Source organism: Pectinophora gossypiella, chromosome 20 (assembly GCF_024362695.1).
Source record: "Pectinophora gossypiella chromosome 20, ilPecGoss1.1, whole genome shotgun sequence".
Lineage (NCBI taxonomy): Eukaryota > Metazoa > Arthropoda > Insecta > Lepidoptera > Gelechiidae > Pectinophora > Pectinophora gossypiella.
This window is the reverse complement of record NC_065423.1, coordinates 12,399,083-12,414,961: the sequence shown is the minus strand read 5'-3', so window position 1 is coordinate 12,414,961 and position 15,879 is coordinate 12,399,083. Positions and strand designations below refer to the sequence as shown.

The 15,879-nt window shown below is 40.0% G+C and overlaps 1 non-coding gene across 1 annotated transcript; it reads right to left on the bottom strand.

Annotated features, from left to right (window-relative positions):
• Positions 1–5,335: 5,335 nt before the first annotated feature.
• On the bottom strand, positions 5,336–5,408 carry Trnak-cuu (transfer RNA lysine (anticodon CUU)). The gene has a single exon. It is a non-coding gene; the product is annotated as a tRNA-Lys (tRNA).
• Positions 5,409–15,879: the final 10,471 nt, after the last annotated feature.

Genomic DNA, 15,879 nt, shown 5'->3' with positions numbered 1-15,879 from the left:
TATTAACTACTTGGCTGGATAAACGGGAATCGCTGAGGGCTCTCACCTGGTACAAAACGAATTGTAGCGTTGACAGCGACTTTCCGAACGGCGACCCTCGCTACGGCGAGTCTCTTTACGGCGAGTGGCCTTATTTTCCCTCTACGTCGAGCGAGTTTTGGTGTTATTGTACAGTAAACCAGGGACAGTCACAAAGTGTTTTTTTGTTAGTCGTTTAACTCGATTGCTTTCAACCAATTTAAATTCAAACAGTCCTCATGACAAAACAGAGCACACCAATATTTTAAAACACAAAAATCCACGTTTGCGTTTATCGTCATAAAATGTCGCTGAAAAAACATAAAATTGTTGAACAAATACTGGTAACGACATTTTGGTTTCATAACGACATGTCTGTGTGATTGTAGATAGGACGCGGTCACATTTTTGTAGCTATAAAAAAAGTTCCTTTCACGACAGAAGTATTCACAATACATTCGCCCCGATTCCTGCAGACACCTCTAATTTTACTTTATACCTGTCATTTTCTTAACCGCCGAAAAGGAAAGGGACGGGTAATCGACTAGCATAAATATTTTTTTTATTTTTTTATATTGGCCAAGTATATTGGCTCAACTATACCTGATGGTAAACATAGTGAAGCCCTAATTGCAGTAGCAACTGAAAAGCAACGCAATGAGTCAGTTTCGAATCAGTTGCGACTACCATACTGGCCTTCTAGATGCTTCTTCACGCTTCGCTTAAAGGACCCCATATTGTAAGAAGGAGGGAACACTTGAGCCGGCGTCCCGTTCCACTTTTTAATGGTGTGGCAGAGATGGGCGTTGCTGAATATTTCGGGTTCGTGCTAACAAAACATGATCGGTATTATATAAATATTTAAAATAACATCTATACCAATATGTGGAGTCGAATTAGTGTGCATCACTGACTGGTAACCACTCCGCAGTCCGGGTTTTCATATTTTATAATTAGCAATCACACTCAACCGCATTGCTTTTTATTACCGTCAGGCGTTTCAAACAAATGTGCGATTGCTCTTCAAATTTGTCAGGCGTCAAAATTGCCTCGCGATAAACTTTCATTAAGTATATGTACAGAGCACGTCATGCGATACAAATGAGATTTACCTCCAACAGAATGTTTCGCCGTCGCTTCTTCTCCGTACATCATCAATCTTTCTTGGTAAAAGGCTTTAATTAAATTTGCTACGGTATCTATCTTACACGTTCGCGTAATATGTTTGTATATAATGAGAAATAATGATATGTGTCGTTAACAATTTGTTAGACAGCTTGGAATGCTGCGTCAGACTTCCTTTCTTGAGGTTTCTTTATTGGGCAATTGGGAGTGTTTTATAAATTTCCTTTACTTGGTCTGTTAGATAAAAATTTGAATGTAAGTACATAATATAATATGTATGTGTGAATTCGAAAACAAATTTGACAATCATTGGTTTAGGCGTGTGCTGGATTCGAACCTGCGACCAAATAGTGAGAGGCAAGCGTTCTACCAACTGGGCTACCACGGCTACAAATTACTAAATTTTGAATTGGAATATGAAAACTCTATGTAGCCAAAATACATGCTACAGAAGGACTAAGTTCCTAGGGCTTATGATCCCTATTCTTGGCATTAACCCTGTCACGGGCAAAGATGGTTCATAATAGGTAGTATGACACCTTGGAAAATCAATATAGATATTTTTGAGTTTGAGTTTTGACATTTTACAATAACGAGTTTAATGGATTTAAAGTCTTTGGTGAGAGTGAAAGACGCGAAAGTGGTGTGCCAGGATCGTAGTAAGTGGAACTGGGTCGTGTACTAGGTTGAAAATAAATTATGAAATTCTTATTACTAAATAAAAACAGATATAAAACCAAAGAAAACATTTTCTTTTTTTCTATTTAACTCATTCATGAATTTTTATCAAGAATAACGTAATAATAAGTCCGCCATTTTATCACGTTTTCTATGACGTCAGTGTGTTTTTTCATACAATTTACATAGTAATTTCGTGTTTTGACTTTTAGTAAAAAGTAACTAATTTGACTAGTTGGAAACTAGTCTATTCCGTGGTCTACCCATCGGGAAATAGGGGTGACCTTATGTATGTAAAATTTATGCATTTGTCTTATACGTCATTTAGAAGGGAATCCTACTTGTAAAACAGATGATCTATCAATATTATAGTAGACATCTTGATGGGAAGTCTATTTGCCGTGACGGATGCGCGTCACTTTTCACGCTTTTATTCTATAAAATGGTTTTCTTATTCTGTCACGACTTGTATGCTTCGACCATTATAATTATGTACTAGTAGATACAAAATATCATCCCCGCGTGATGTATATCACTTCAAGTATTCCCAAAACGTCATAAAGAGATAAGTATACAGGGTGTTAGTGACATGAATCATCCCCCTAAGTATTCGTTACGATGTCACTAACATCCTGTATACACCAAAAATAGTCCAAAGAGACCACATGAATAGACCCAATTATACAAAAAGACGAAATGATGGTAACACATCAAAGGCAAACGTCGTTTCACTTTAATACAATTATGATTCATTAGTGTGTAAATGTGGTGAATAAAATATACTTAACTTTTTTATTGAAGTGACTTATTGCAGATTAACTACCTGACCGGATACATAACTTTCACACACATAATATCCTTCTTTAGGCAAACATGAAGAACGTTGAATGTGAACACTGGCATCTGTAATTATTTATATTAATACTTCTTCTATCGTGTGGGTTGTGAGGTAAATTACCAATCTCATCAACCCTGGGTGTCAGCGTTATAATTGAACCGCCAAAGGCCCCTGACATGGCTCGTGTAACGACTACTTACTTACATCATTAAGTAGTAACCGGGACCAACGACTTAACCCTTTCACGAACAGAGACCATGGGTCATTGGTGGTTCAGAATAGGTAGTATGACACCTTGGAATCGGAACGTCTGTAGACGTTCTGTCCTTGAAAGTGTTAACGTGCCTTCCGAAGCATGGATCATCTTACTTTTTGGACTGTCAGGTGATTAGCCTGTAATGTTCTTACCAAACTAGGGATCACAAAGTGATCTTTTGTGATATATCCCCACCGGGATTTGAACCAAGAACCTCCGGCTCAACCACTGGACCACAGAGGCCGTGTTGAAGCATAAATTATCTTTCTTTCTTTACACAATCTAACACGTCAATTTTAAATACGCTAAGTGACCGACTATTTTGACGCTCGCTTGCGTATTATTTTTGTTACCATAACAAAAATATATATTTATATACTTTATTTCGGACACATCCATATCTACTAACCTAAAATACAAGAAAGAAAATACTTAAAAGCTATAAAACACCATAATGGAACACGCTTAAATGCTGATGGGTCCAGTGCTTTATAAAGCTGCTAACAACACCTTTAATGCAGTCTAGTCGAAAAAAATTGGATCGCAGTTTTCTCTTTATTCTTTTCTAGTTTTTTTTTCTAGTTCCATTGTATTGACGTCCTAGCTCCGCGACCCACGTACGTTTTGCATACTAATGTATGTAAATAATTGGGTATCGGAGCATGTATTGAAGTCCATACAATGACCTCAATTAGAATCAGCTGCTATTGTTAGCGACGGTCCGAATTGATGCTTGAAGAAGTTCAATTTCTTGATATTTGGTACTGAATTGACTACTTGACAGTTGTAACAATAAAATATGAAATATGTCAGATATGGTAGTTTAGAATGTAACTCATCATCACCAGCCCATTAACGTCCCCACTGCTGGGGCACGGGCCTTCCCTACGGATGGATAGTGTAACGAAGCATTTCGGACCAACGAGCCTTGTAGCGACATCTTGTGGTTTCTAGCGATATATCGTTGTTTTATATTTTACCCGCAGGAAATCACAGATGGCGCTGCAGGGTTATCGATGGGCCCGAACATTTTAATAATTTTCTTTTGTTCTAAATTATTATATTAAAATTATCTGCAACATTTATTTTGATATATTATAATTATATTGTTTAAATTTTGGGATCAAACAAGTCGATCGATTGTTGTCGTTGATTCGGCGAATTTATGGTTTGGTAGATTTTTTCTAGTTTGGCAATATTGTGGGTTCGTGTGTCAGACTGACAGCTGGCTGAGCTGAGAGACAGGTTATGGAAAGTGGGGACGTCGCGAGAGCGCCGGAGACTCCACTGCCGTAACAATAATGTGGGCAAATTAAAAGCCACGATTTATCGGCGGCATCAAGAGCCGATGTCTCGATTTAAATAAACAACTTAACCGAGATGGTGAGTCCTCGCAATTCTTCGTGCATATTTTTGCACCAACTTTGTGATAACCTCGAGGTCCTTGTTTTCAGCAACATCACTGAAATCCCATCGCCTAAGGTCCAGTGGGTGGGTTTAGGTTTCATCCGAGCGATGCCCAACTATCCCGGATGAACCTGTAAGTTATTTTCTTTGTTTTACACTCGTGAGTTGCCTTGCCACGCTGTCAGCTGAACCACATGCTAATCATTGCCATTCCTTGTTGCAGATGGGGTTTTTAAAAGTTTTCTTTAAAGTTTTAACGTTTTAATTTTCTAACGTTTTGCAAGTTTTAATCTAAGAAGAAGTTTATGATTGGATCAGACTATTTCAACAAATTTTGTGAATGAAGATTGCTACTGTTTTCTTCTGCGTTTGCAAGTTATTTCAAGCTTCATTTCGGCGGAGCTTTCCTTGGTTGTTTGCACGTCGAAGCTTTCCTTTGTGCGGCGCGCATGTGGATGTGCCGCGCCTCTCCTTTTGTCAACACTCCGGATAAGGCCCGGTAAAGGACTGCGAGGTTGACCGGTGGACGTGCAGCCCGCCAGCTGCGTAACAGTTGGCCCGCTGCGCCGCCATCGTCCAGCACGCCCTGGCCTGAGCCGGCCTCAACTCATCACCTGTACGGTATTCCGGAACGCCTCAGGTAGGCCTGATAGTCGGAGGTCCTCGAGTAAGTGAGGTGCCTACAGGTGTACGGACAGTGTTTTTAAACAGAGTGATATCCCATGGTTGTAACGGAGTGACAATTAACCTGACGGACCAAAGCGCGACCTGTCTCCCTCCATAGGGTTTTTGACCTACCTATGGTTAACCAAATCTGTATATTGAAAATTATACATTGTACCAATTCAAGGGAGTTTTCTTTGTCTCATGCTCACCGGTCTATAACATCTAGCTGTGCCCTTCAGGTAAACACCACTTTATAAATTTTCTGAAACATATCAGTATTATCATAACACCCATTTTCTATTTTACCTACCTTTTACAAGGTAAACAAAAATCTTCCGTTTCAGTGGCGCCCAACGTGGGGCACGAACCCACGACCCTGAGATTAAGAGTCTCATGCTCTACCGACTGAGCTAGCCGGGCTCTATGGCTGAGGGCAGCCGTGTTTCTCACCCAGTTCGAAACCTCTCGTGGGTAGGGGGGTATTGTAACGAAGCATTTCGGACCAACGAGCCTTGTAGCGACATCTTGTGGTTTCTAGCGATATATCGTTGTTTTATATTTTACCCGCAGGAAATCACAGATGGCGCTGCAGGGTTATCGATGGGCCCGAACATTTTAATAATTTTCTTTTGTTCTAAATTATTATATTAAAATTATCTGCAACATTTATTTTGATATATTATAATTATATTGTTTAAATTTTGGGATCAAACAAGTCGATCGATTGTTGTCGTTGATTCGGCGAATTTATGGTTTGGTAGATTTTTTCTAGTTTGGCAATATTGTGGGTTCGTGTGTCAGACTGACAGCTGGCTGAGCTGAGAGACAGGTTATGGAAAGTGGGGACGTCGCGAGAGCGCCGGAGACTCCACTGCCGTAACAATAATGTGGGCAAATTAAAAGCCACGATTTATCGGCGGCATCAAGAGCCGATGTCTCGATTTAAATAAACAACTTAACCGAGATGGTGAGTCCTCGCAATTCTTCGTGCATATTTTTGCACCAACTTTGTGATAACCTCGAGGTCCTTGTTTTCAGCAACATCACTGAAATCCCATCGCCTAAGGTCCAGTGGGTGGGTTTAGGTTTCATCCGAGCGATGCCCAACTATCCCGGATGAACCTGTAAGTTATTTTCTTTGTTTTACACTCGTGAGTTGCCTTGCCACGCTGTCAGCTGAACCACATGCTAATCATTGCCATTCCTTGTTGCAGATGGGGTTTTTAAAAGTTTTCTTTAAAGTTTTAACGTTTTAATTTTCTAACGTTTTGCAAGTTTTAATCTAAGAAGAAGTTTATGATTGGATCAGACTATTTCAACAAATTTTGTGAATGAAGATTGCTACTGTTTTCTTCTGCGTTTGCAAGTTATTTCAAGCTTCATTTCGGCGGAGCTTTCCTTGGTTGTTTGCACGTCGAAGCTTTCCTTTGTGCGGCGCGCATGTGGATGTGCCGCGCCTCTCCTTTTGTCAACACTCCGGATAAGGCCCGGTAAAGGACTGCGAGGTTGACCGGTGGACGTGCAGCCCGCCAGCTGCGTAACAGTTGGCCCGCTGCGCCGCCATCGTCCAGCACGCCCTGGCCTGAGCCGGCCTCAACTCATCACCTGTACGGTATTCCGGAACGCCTCAGGTAGGCCTGATAGTCGGAGGTCCTCGAGTAAGTGAGGTGCCTACAGGTGTACGGACAGTGTTTTTAAACAGAGTGATATCCCATGGTTGTAACGGAGTGACAATTAACCTGACGGACCAAAGCGCGACCTGTCTCCCTCCATAGGGTTTTTGACCTACCTATGGTTAACCAAATCTGTATATTGAAAATTATACATTGTACCAATTCAAGGGAGTTTTCTTTGTCTCATGCTCACCGGTCTATAACATCTAGCTGTGCCCTTCAGGTAAACACCACTTTATAAATTTTCTGAAACATATCAGTATTATCATAACACCCATTTTCTATTTTACCTACCTTTTACAAGGTAAACAAAAATCTTCCGTTTCAATAGGGAGATCAGGCCTTAAACCATCACGCGGACCCAGTGCGGATTGATGGTTATTAACGACTGCTAATGCAGCCGGGACCAACGGCTTAACGTGCCTTCCGAAGCAAGGAGGAGCACGAGATGAAAACTTTTTTTTTGTGGTCACCCATCCTATGACCGGCCTTTGCGAAAGTAGCTTAACTTCAACAATCGCAGCCCGAGCGCGTTTACCGCTGCGCCACCGAGCTCCTCAAAAATGTAACTATCATTATCTAATAGCTTTTTTCTGAAGATCATTTTTAACATACATAAACTCACGCCCATAATCCCAAATGGGGTGGGCAGAGCCACAAGTAATCAAAGACAACTTGCAGCCACTGTTGATACGAAGTCCTAAGATAGATATCATAAGATATAAGATCATTTTTAAATATTTTATTTTTACAAATTAAGAATGCGATTATACATTGTTTTAAGCGGTTATTATCACAATTAAAACACATAATCACGGGTTCTTACCGCGTTTCAAATAGGGATATAAGACTCCCATAGAGTCCATAGAGTCGTAGGGAGTCTCATATCCCTTTTTTAAACACGGTAAGAACCCGTTGTTATGTGTTTTAATTAAGAATGCGAGTTTTTATCTGTGTATTAGAGGAAGGGGAAGACCAAGAAGAGCTTACATGGAACAGATTAAAGAAAAGGTTAACATCGTGTCTTATAGGGAAGTCAAGGAATTGGCCTTTGATAGACTGGAATGGAAAATGCTACTCCGACAAGAGCGTGGCTCTTAAATTGATGATGATGGTAGTACAAGACTCGAAACATAGGCGGCCATGATTGAGCTTCGTGTGACGTCACATATCACAAAATAAACAAAAACTTTCCGTCGTAAACTTTAGTCTCAAATACACTCGAAGTGACGCGTAGTTTGACAGTTTCTTTGTTTATCGAAATGTGACTTCTCTAGGCAAAATGTCACGTGACCAACCGTTTTCTAAAGTTTTTTCGAGAAAATAAAAAAATTTAAGAGGTAAGTATAAAATAAGTTTTGTCATTTTTTAAATACTTATCCGAAAACAGTCAATTAGCCAATTGTAATTTGTACATACATAAACTCACGCCCGTAATCCCTAATGGGCAGAGACATAAGTAATCAAAGACAACTTGCAGCCACTGTTGATACGAAGTCCTAAGACGGATAAATGAATGATAACAATATACTTATAAAGATTGTTTATTTCTATTCTATCAACATTTTAAACAAAAAGTTACTTAGTTATTAAAGGTCTCAAATCCAAACCATCACAAAATAAAAACGTAAAAGAAAAAAACCAAGCCTTTGAATAAAATAGAACCTCCTTTTTAAGGTCGGTTAAAATACAACAAAAGAACCCCAGACAAAAGTGACAGGATACAGCATTATTTTCAGTTGGCAACGATGCATGTATTTTTCATTCTTCCGTCGTTTTATTGTCAGCATACTGTCACGATCCATTTGTCTGATCACAAGCGGGGAACGAACGTGGTACCCCGGTAGTATATCTAACTTAATGAGTTAGTATGATGTCGTTAGGTTAGGTTAGGTTAGACTGGACTGGAAATGAAGAAAAATATACAGTATACGTTAACAGACTTATTATAAAAGAAAGAAAGAAAAGAAAAACGAAAAAGAAAGACTAAAGATGAGAAACATCGACAGATACTCGACTCCGGTGCGCCCCCGTCTAGACTCCGGCGCGCCCCCACCTTGACTCTGACGCGCCCCCGTTTAGACTCCAGCGCGCCCCCGCCTTGACTCTGACGCGCCCCCGTTTAGACTCCGGCGCGCCCCCGCCTTGACTCCGACTCGCCGCCGTCTAGACTCCGGCGCGCCCCCGCCTCGACGAACGAACGTTAGGCTACATTAGATTAGAACATGACATATTTTGCTAACCGATATAGAGGTATATTATATTTGCGTGGAACACAAGATAATTGTCAGCAAATACGTTTAATTAATTGTACGAGGTAGGTACGCATTAATTGGAATCGCAACTGGCTTGCGTAATTGAACCACTAATTGTTAACCGAAGGCGGTATCAGTAGTAGATCATGTACATGTTTACATACATACTTAAACTCACGCCCGTTAGCCCTAATAGGGTGGGCAGAGCCACAATTATGGTGCATCAACAGCAGTACATACAAATACGCAATAGTTCCGGTGTCTGCAAATTATGCTTACCCCGGTGGGAATAAGCGTGAGTTAAGTATGTATATATAATGGTGTATCTATCTATATTTATGTCGTGGCCAGATCGTAAAATTGTTCATTTCATGATGTGTTCGACCATTTCACGAAATGGTAATTTTTCATGAAATGGCCAACTTAAGTTGACCGTATCGTTGAAACGTCAACGTTTAATGATATATCAATCAACGTTTCGCCATATCGTTAGTGTAGGCGGTGTCCACGCTATGTGGTGTAATAAAAATGCGAATAGTCGATTAATTTCTTAGGTTCAAAATTATTTACCTATTCGATATGGAAAATTGTACAATTACATTGATTCATCGATTATAATATCAATCAAGTTTTAAATAGCATTGACACCAGCGCCACTATCGGTGGATAATGTTACTAATTTTACGATATGATTGCCAACGTTTGGCCATATCATGAAGTAATCATGCATTTAGTTGCTCATATCGTTAAACGTTTTGTGTTCATTGGTCTGGCCAAACTACATCATGATGGTGGCCAACGAATGGTGTTCTATTTCATGAAATATGACCATTTCATGAAATTATCGAGCATATTATGAAATGATCAATTTTATGATCTGGCCATGACACATATATATATAGGTATACATATATATATCTCGCTTCTCTGGCTCCTTCAAACTTAACTTCTTATTCTTAAAACATATTTAATAATATTTATTTTATCTGTTAAATGTAAGTATTCGTTACATAACCACTTAGTGTTTATAAAAGGTCGTATACCCATTTAAAAATAATTTAAAATATAAAAATAGTCTATATTGAATTTGACGTTACATTGAATATTCCGTAACATATGGTAAGGTCAACGCAAATGCGATTACTGGTAAATGCATGAGCTTTTAAAAAGCTTTTAACACTGCACTATTATCGCTTCTGGCTACTGTAATAGGTAATGTTATTAAATAAACATAACATAACTTGACAAGTATGGAAACATTATGTATGTGCGTAAATTAGATAGAAATTGTAAAAAACATACCTAAGGAGTGGACATCCCTGCCGTCTTCTGTATTTCCGAATGCATATAACCCGGGTGCTTTCAAGGCCAGAGTGAACAGGCACCTTCTGGGCGAGCTTGCTCCATCTTAGGCCTAGTCAATGCTTCGGGCAAGTCTGGGGCCAAGAGCAAACCCCTCAAAGGTACAAAAAAAATCTACTTACAATACAAGGAACAAAAATAAAATGCGTATCCATAATTCTGGATTAAGTAAAGTAAATTCATATTTTGGGGACTAAATTTAAAGGACCGTAGTAATCAATTTGAACGTATTCTCAATAAAAAATAAATAAAATAAATTCGGTTTTTTGAGACTTTAGTATATTTTTTTATAGTTATATTGTATGTTAAGTAATGGTGATGCCAAGTGTCTTTCAGAATCGCCGGTCACTCGTACTTATTTTGTAGCGTATTTTAAGTTGAAATGATGCTCAATAATTGGTGCCCACTCAGTGACGCCTTAGTGCCTATCACTAGAGAATTGTTTCCAAGGTATTTTAGAATTAAAATAACATTTAAAGGTGACCGGCGGTTCTGACGTCAGGATGGCCGGTCACACGGTGTGTTTATGGCTATAGAGGCCAAGTGACGATTATATTAATGAACCAATAAAATTGCTTCCCACATAGTGCCCACAAACTCATCGCCAAATATTAGATTTCCTAAAATACTATTATACCATTAACGCTTAATGTAAACCATGTGGCAGTACTAATTAAATAAATAAACGCTCTAAACTTGGCTGTACTAATCTTTTTTTTTTGTCATTGAAGGTTTCAAAATTCCACGGGTCCTTTGGAACTTAGATTGAAAAGAACGTGGTATTTTCAGACTAAATACCCACACACATAAACCTTCCTCACACATTTCATCCACACTTTCTTGGATCGCCCTTTATCCTTATGTCCACCATCACCACCATCTACCTAATTGTTATTACCCCTGAATATCCTCTATTCAAAGTCTCAAACCTTTATCGAGATTTTCGTAAGATTTTATCTCGACAAATTCGACACTTTTCCTTCACTAAAACAGCTGAGTGGCTAACCCACCGCTACCAGTAGTCCATTAAAATTCTCCACACGCACCGCTAGCCCGGACAAGTGAGAGATATGTGAGGGTAAAACAGGAGGTAGTTGTTAAACTTCGCCGACCAAGGACCATCAAATTTTATTATCTACTTGGTACTGGAACGGCCTCTGTGGTCCAGTGGTTGAGCGTTGGTCTCACGATCCGGAGGCCCCGGGTTCGAATCCCGGTGGGGACATATCACAAAAAATCACTTTGTGAACCCTACTTTAGTTAGGACATACATTGTTTTAAGTTTACGCGGTTATTATCATAATTAAAACACATAATAACGGGTTCTTACCGCGTTTAAATGGGGATATGAGACTCCCGATATTATGGATATTATTGTTATTATGGATCTACCTACTCCACTCCAATCTCATCAGTCATCCCGTGATCATGGCACTTGCAACAGTGTCAAAATATCGGGAGTCTCATATCCCCATTTAAACGCGGAAAGAAACCGTTATTATGTGTTTTAATTAGTTAGGACATTACAGGCTGATCACCTGATTGTCCGACAGTAAGATGATGCGTGCTTCGGAAGGCACGTTAAGCCGTTGGTCCCGGTTACTACTTACTGATGTCAGTATGTCGTTACATGAGCCATGTCAGGGGGCTTCGGCGGTTCAATAATAACCCTGACACCGTTGGTTGGTTGTGATGTGAATTACCAACCTCATCAACTCTGGTGTCAGGGTTATTAATGAGCCACCAAAGGCCCCTGACATAGCTCATGGAACGATTACTCACTCACAGTAAGTAGTAATCGGGACTAACATCTTAACGTGCATTCCGAAGCACGGATCACGGATTAAAACAATCAGGTGATCACCTGTAAAATCCTAACAAAACTAGTGATCACATAGTAATTTTTGTGATACGTCCCCACCGGGATTCGAACCCGGGACCTTCGGATCGTGAGCCCAACGCTCAACCACTGGACCATAGAGGCCGTTAGTCAGACAATCTTTAATATAGTTACTCATATTGCTTCGTAGACAATCCCTGTAATTTTACCCTACACAAGTTTAATTTCGGTAGAGGCAGTAATTTGTAGATTTCTTAGCACGCGATCCCTGGTATCCGGATTCGAAGAATTCGAAGTGCAACGGAAGTCTTTTGTTAAATCCGTAATAGTGGGCTAAAGTGCCCAACCTATGGACAGGAAGCGATAAGGGAGAGATGGGTGGAAGACATTTAAGTTGCGTGTGAAGTGTGGCTATGAAGTGTGGCTCTCCATTTGGGGTGAAGAGCTAAGGTATTTGTAAGACGTTTACGTCATTACGTTTCAGTCATTTAACAGGAGAGTGTACAGGACAGCACATAAAATATCCATCAATATAAAAAAATGAAGACTAAAGATAAGACTAAAGGTAATAAAGATAAGAATCCGTGAACATCTGTTTTGCTTTTTTGGAGTTAATTGTTGTGTGAACATTTAAAAGATTTTTGTCTTGTTTTTGTGTGAGTACATTTAATAATAAACTTTTCTATTTCTAGCTACTTAAATTCCGTGATGATTCCGTGCTTCGGAGGGCACGTTAAGCCGCCGTAAAACACCTCCAGCAATCCGCAGTGGAGCAGCGTGGTGGAGTATGTTTTTATGTTGTATAAAGATATTTGATACCAATTTTAAAATATAGTCCCGCGGCCGAGGTGTCGCAGATTTTGCATAGAATTAAACTAGTTCCATTCTTCTTATCGTGTTTATTGTGAGGTGGAATACCAGCCTCATCAACCCTGGTGTCAGGCTTATTACGTGACGTAACGACTACATACTTACATCAGTAACTAGTAACCGAAACCGAACCGAGTTCCATAAAAATCCGTGAACTTCTTTAGTGGCGCGGACTTTATTATATACCTGGTAACATCTTTAACCTTCGTTTTGTTTAAAGCTGCTTGCTAGGCCCTAATTTAAAACAAAAATATTAAAGTAAGTATATAAAATTAACAAAGAAAAAAATATCAGGCATGAAAAATATCATGGCTTGTTTCAGCAGCGTGGAGCCAGCCAATTTGTTTATTTTACGTACGTTTGCCAGCAAATTGCCGATTCGGTGCACAGTGGGAATACAGATTGATTACGCAAGTAAAATTTTGTTCCGTCGTACCATTTTGGTACGTCATCGTTTTGTTCATATAATAGTTTTTGGGGCAAAATTTTGCATAAGCTATACACGCCCCACTGCTGGGCACACGCCTCCCCTCAGTCAACCGAAAAGGTGCATGCTCTACCATGCTACTCCACTGCGTGTTGGAGATGATTTTTAAGGCTAATAGCCGGGACCAAAGGCTTAACGTGCCCTCCGCAGCATGGAGTTATCTTACTTTCCCGGATCAGCAAGTGATTCTAACCTGCAAATGAGGTGTCAATAGAATCGTCTTGATCGTTCGGTGGTTATAGGCTGTATGACGTTATGCTAAATTCAATGTGGCGCCCTCTAGAGGACATAAACTGACGCCATTTTTTTAATGGTAGTGTGTTGGGTATCAAATCAAAGAATAGAATAGAATAGACACAGTTTATTATAAAAGGACGCCACACAAAAAAAGACAACAACATCATATCAAATTTCCCCTAAAACAATTACAAAAAAAAGCAAGACGGATGATTGTCGAAATGATCATAAGGTGGTGGTGGACGTCCTGAGATAAAAGGGCCTCACTCAGCACAAGTCGCGGCGTGAACCACGACGCTGATATTATGTGGACCCTGTTGGGTGACGCACCAACGCCTGTGAATGTGTCCAAAAAGTTTCCTTACCACAGCATACGACCACGGCTATCTACTAAACATCCCTATTCGGAGGAATTTCAGAGAAATAAACCTACTTATTGTGTTGTTTCATACTTTTTAGAGCGTGATTTTAACCGAAGTCGGGTTTTAGTTTTTAAACTCATATTTTTATTGATCTGACTTGTTATAGATTCGCTGTTGATGGCATAACTAATTACCGCACAAACGCGGAGCGCTAAGGGCTCTCACCTGGAGGCAGGGGATCAAATCAACGATCCATCATGTTAGCCCAAAAGTGGCTGCAAGTTGTCTATAATTACATGTAGCCTAGCTCTGTCCACCCCATTAAGGATTACACGAGTTTAAAAAAAACTAAACACAACTAACACTTTATTCTCTATGGATTTCCAACTCATCAACCACTGATTTGATCTCTGATTCAGACGAGGCAATAAAGTTAACAATTTAATTCCTCACCTCACAGTGTGACCACACTGAAATATTCAGTATCACTGGCCGACGGAGATATGTACAGGTGCGGGTCTAGGGGGGTCTTTAGGTCACGTGGGGTATGTGACCCCCAGAGAACGACGTACATTAACCACATTGGAGATGTCCTTAGAAAAGGTTCAGTACGATCTACTCTGAACTGGCGTGCGTGTATGAAACGATTGATGAATGTGGAGGAAGCAAGAGAAGTATGTCAGGATCGAAGCAAATGGAATTTCATAGTCTATGCTTACCCCAGTGGGAAACAGGCGTGAATTTATGTATGTGTATGTATGTGACTTCCAGAGTCAAAGGCGAAAAACATGATGCAGGTGCAAGTGGTAGAGTTGGTACGGTCACGAGCATTAATATATACAATTTGGTACCATGTCACATTAACTTTTTTGACAAATTGAAGTCTCACTAAATGTCAAATATGTTAGTGCGACAGAGTCCTAAAGTGGGTACATTATATTGCTCATGACTGTACAACTCGTTCAACTCCAGGATGTCTTAAAGAAAGGCCAGATAAAAAGTACTCTAAATCAGCGAGCATGCATTAAGAGTTTGATGATAGCGGAAGAATCGAAAGTGGTGTCAGGATTGTAATGAATGGAATTCTGTGATCTGTGATTACTCCAAAGGGAAATAGACCTGATCTTCATCGTGATCTTATGTATGTATGTGTATGTGTTAATATTTGACGGTGCATCTGATGGGAGCCAAAACCCTGACCTCCAAACCGTGAGCCGAATGCAGAGCATTTAAAACAAGCTAAACCATGAAGCCCGATGGTTCTGCCTTTTAATACTATTAGTTAACATTGACTGGGTTTCCCCCATGTTCACCTGAATCTGCCTCTGGACACAGAGCACAAAAATGTAGCACTGGCCACTACTCGTACTGCAATCTCTAATTAATATTTAATTCCAATTTCGTCTGCAGTGGCGATGAACAGGTTGCGAAGTTTACGTGATTTTTTGGCGCTTAAATCGGATTCAACATGGGGAATTTTGATTAAAATTAGATAGGATAATGCTTCGAAGTTTGCATTTTTAGGTGATTCTCACACGGCACCAGGAACCGACGCGGTTGGTGGTGGGGCGGTTTTTAAGGACGCAATGATTGGTGGTAGTGGAAATTGAGTGAGGCCTTTGGCCAGCAGTGGCACACTTTGGTGCGACAGCCGCAGGTCGTCCGCGAGGGGAAGCAGTGTTCGTCTGTTAGGCATCAGCGGTTTGCATATAAGTCATCTTTGAACATTATATATCTTTGATTGAAACAAGTGCAACTCACCGCCTACTGCGTCGGTGCGAAGAGGCGTGTAAGAACTTGTTTGG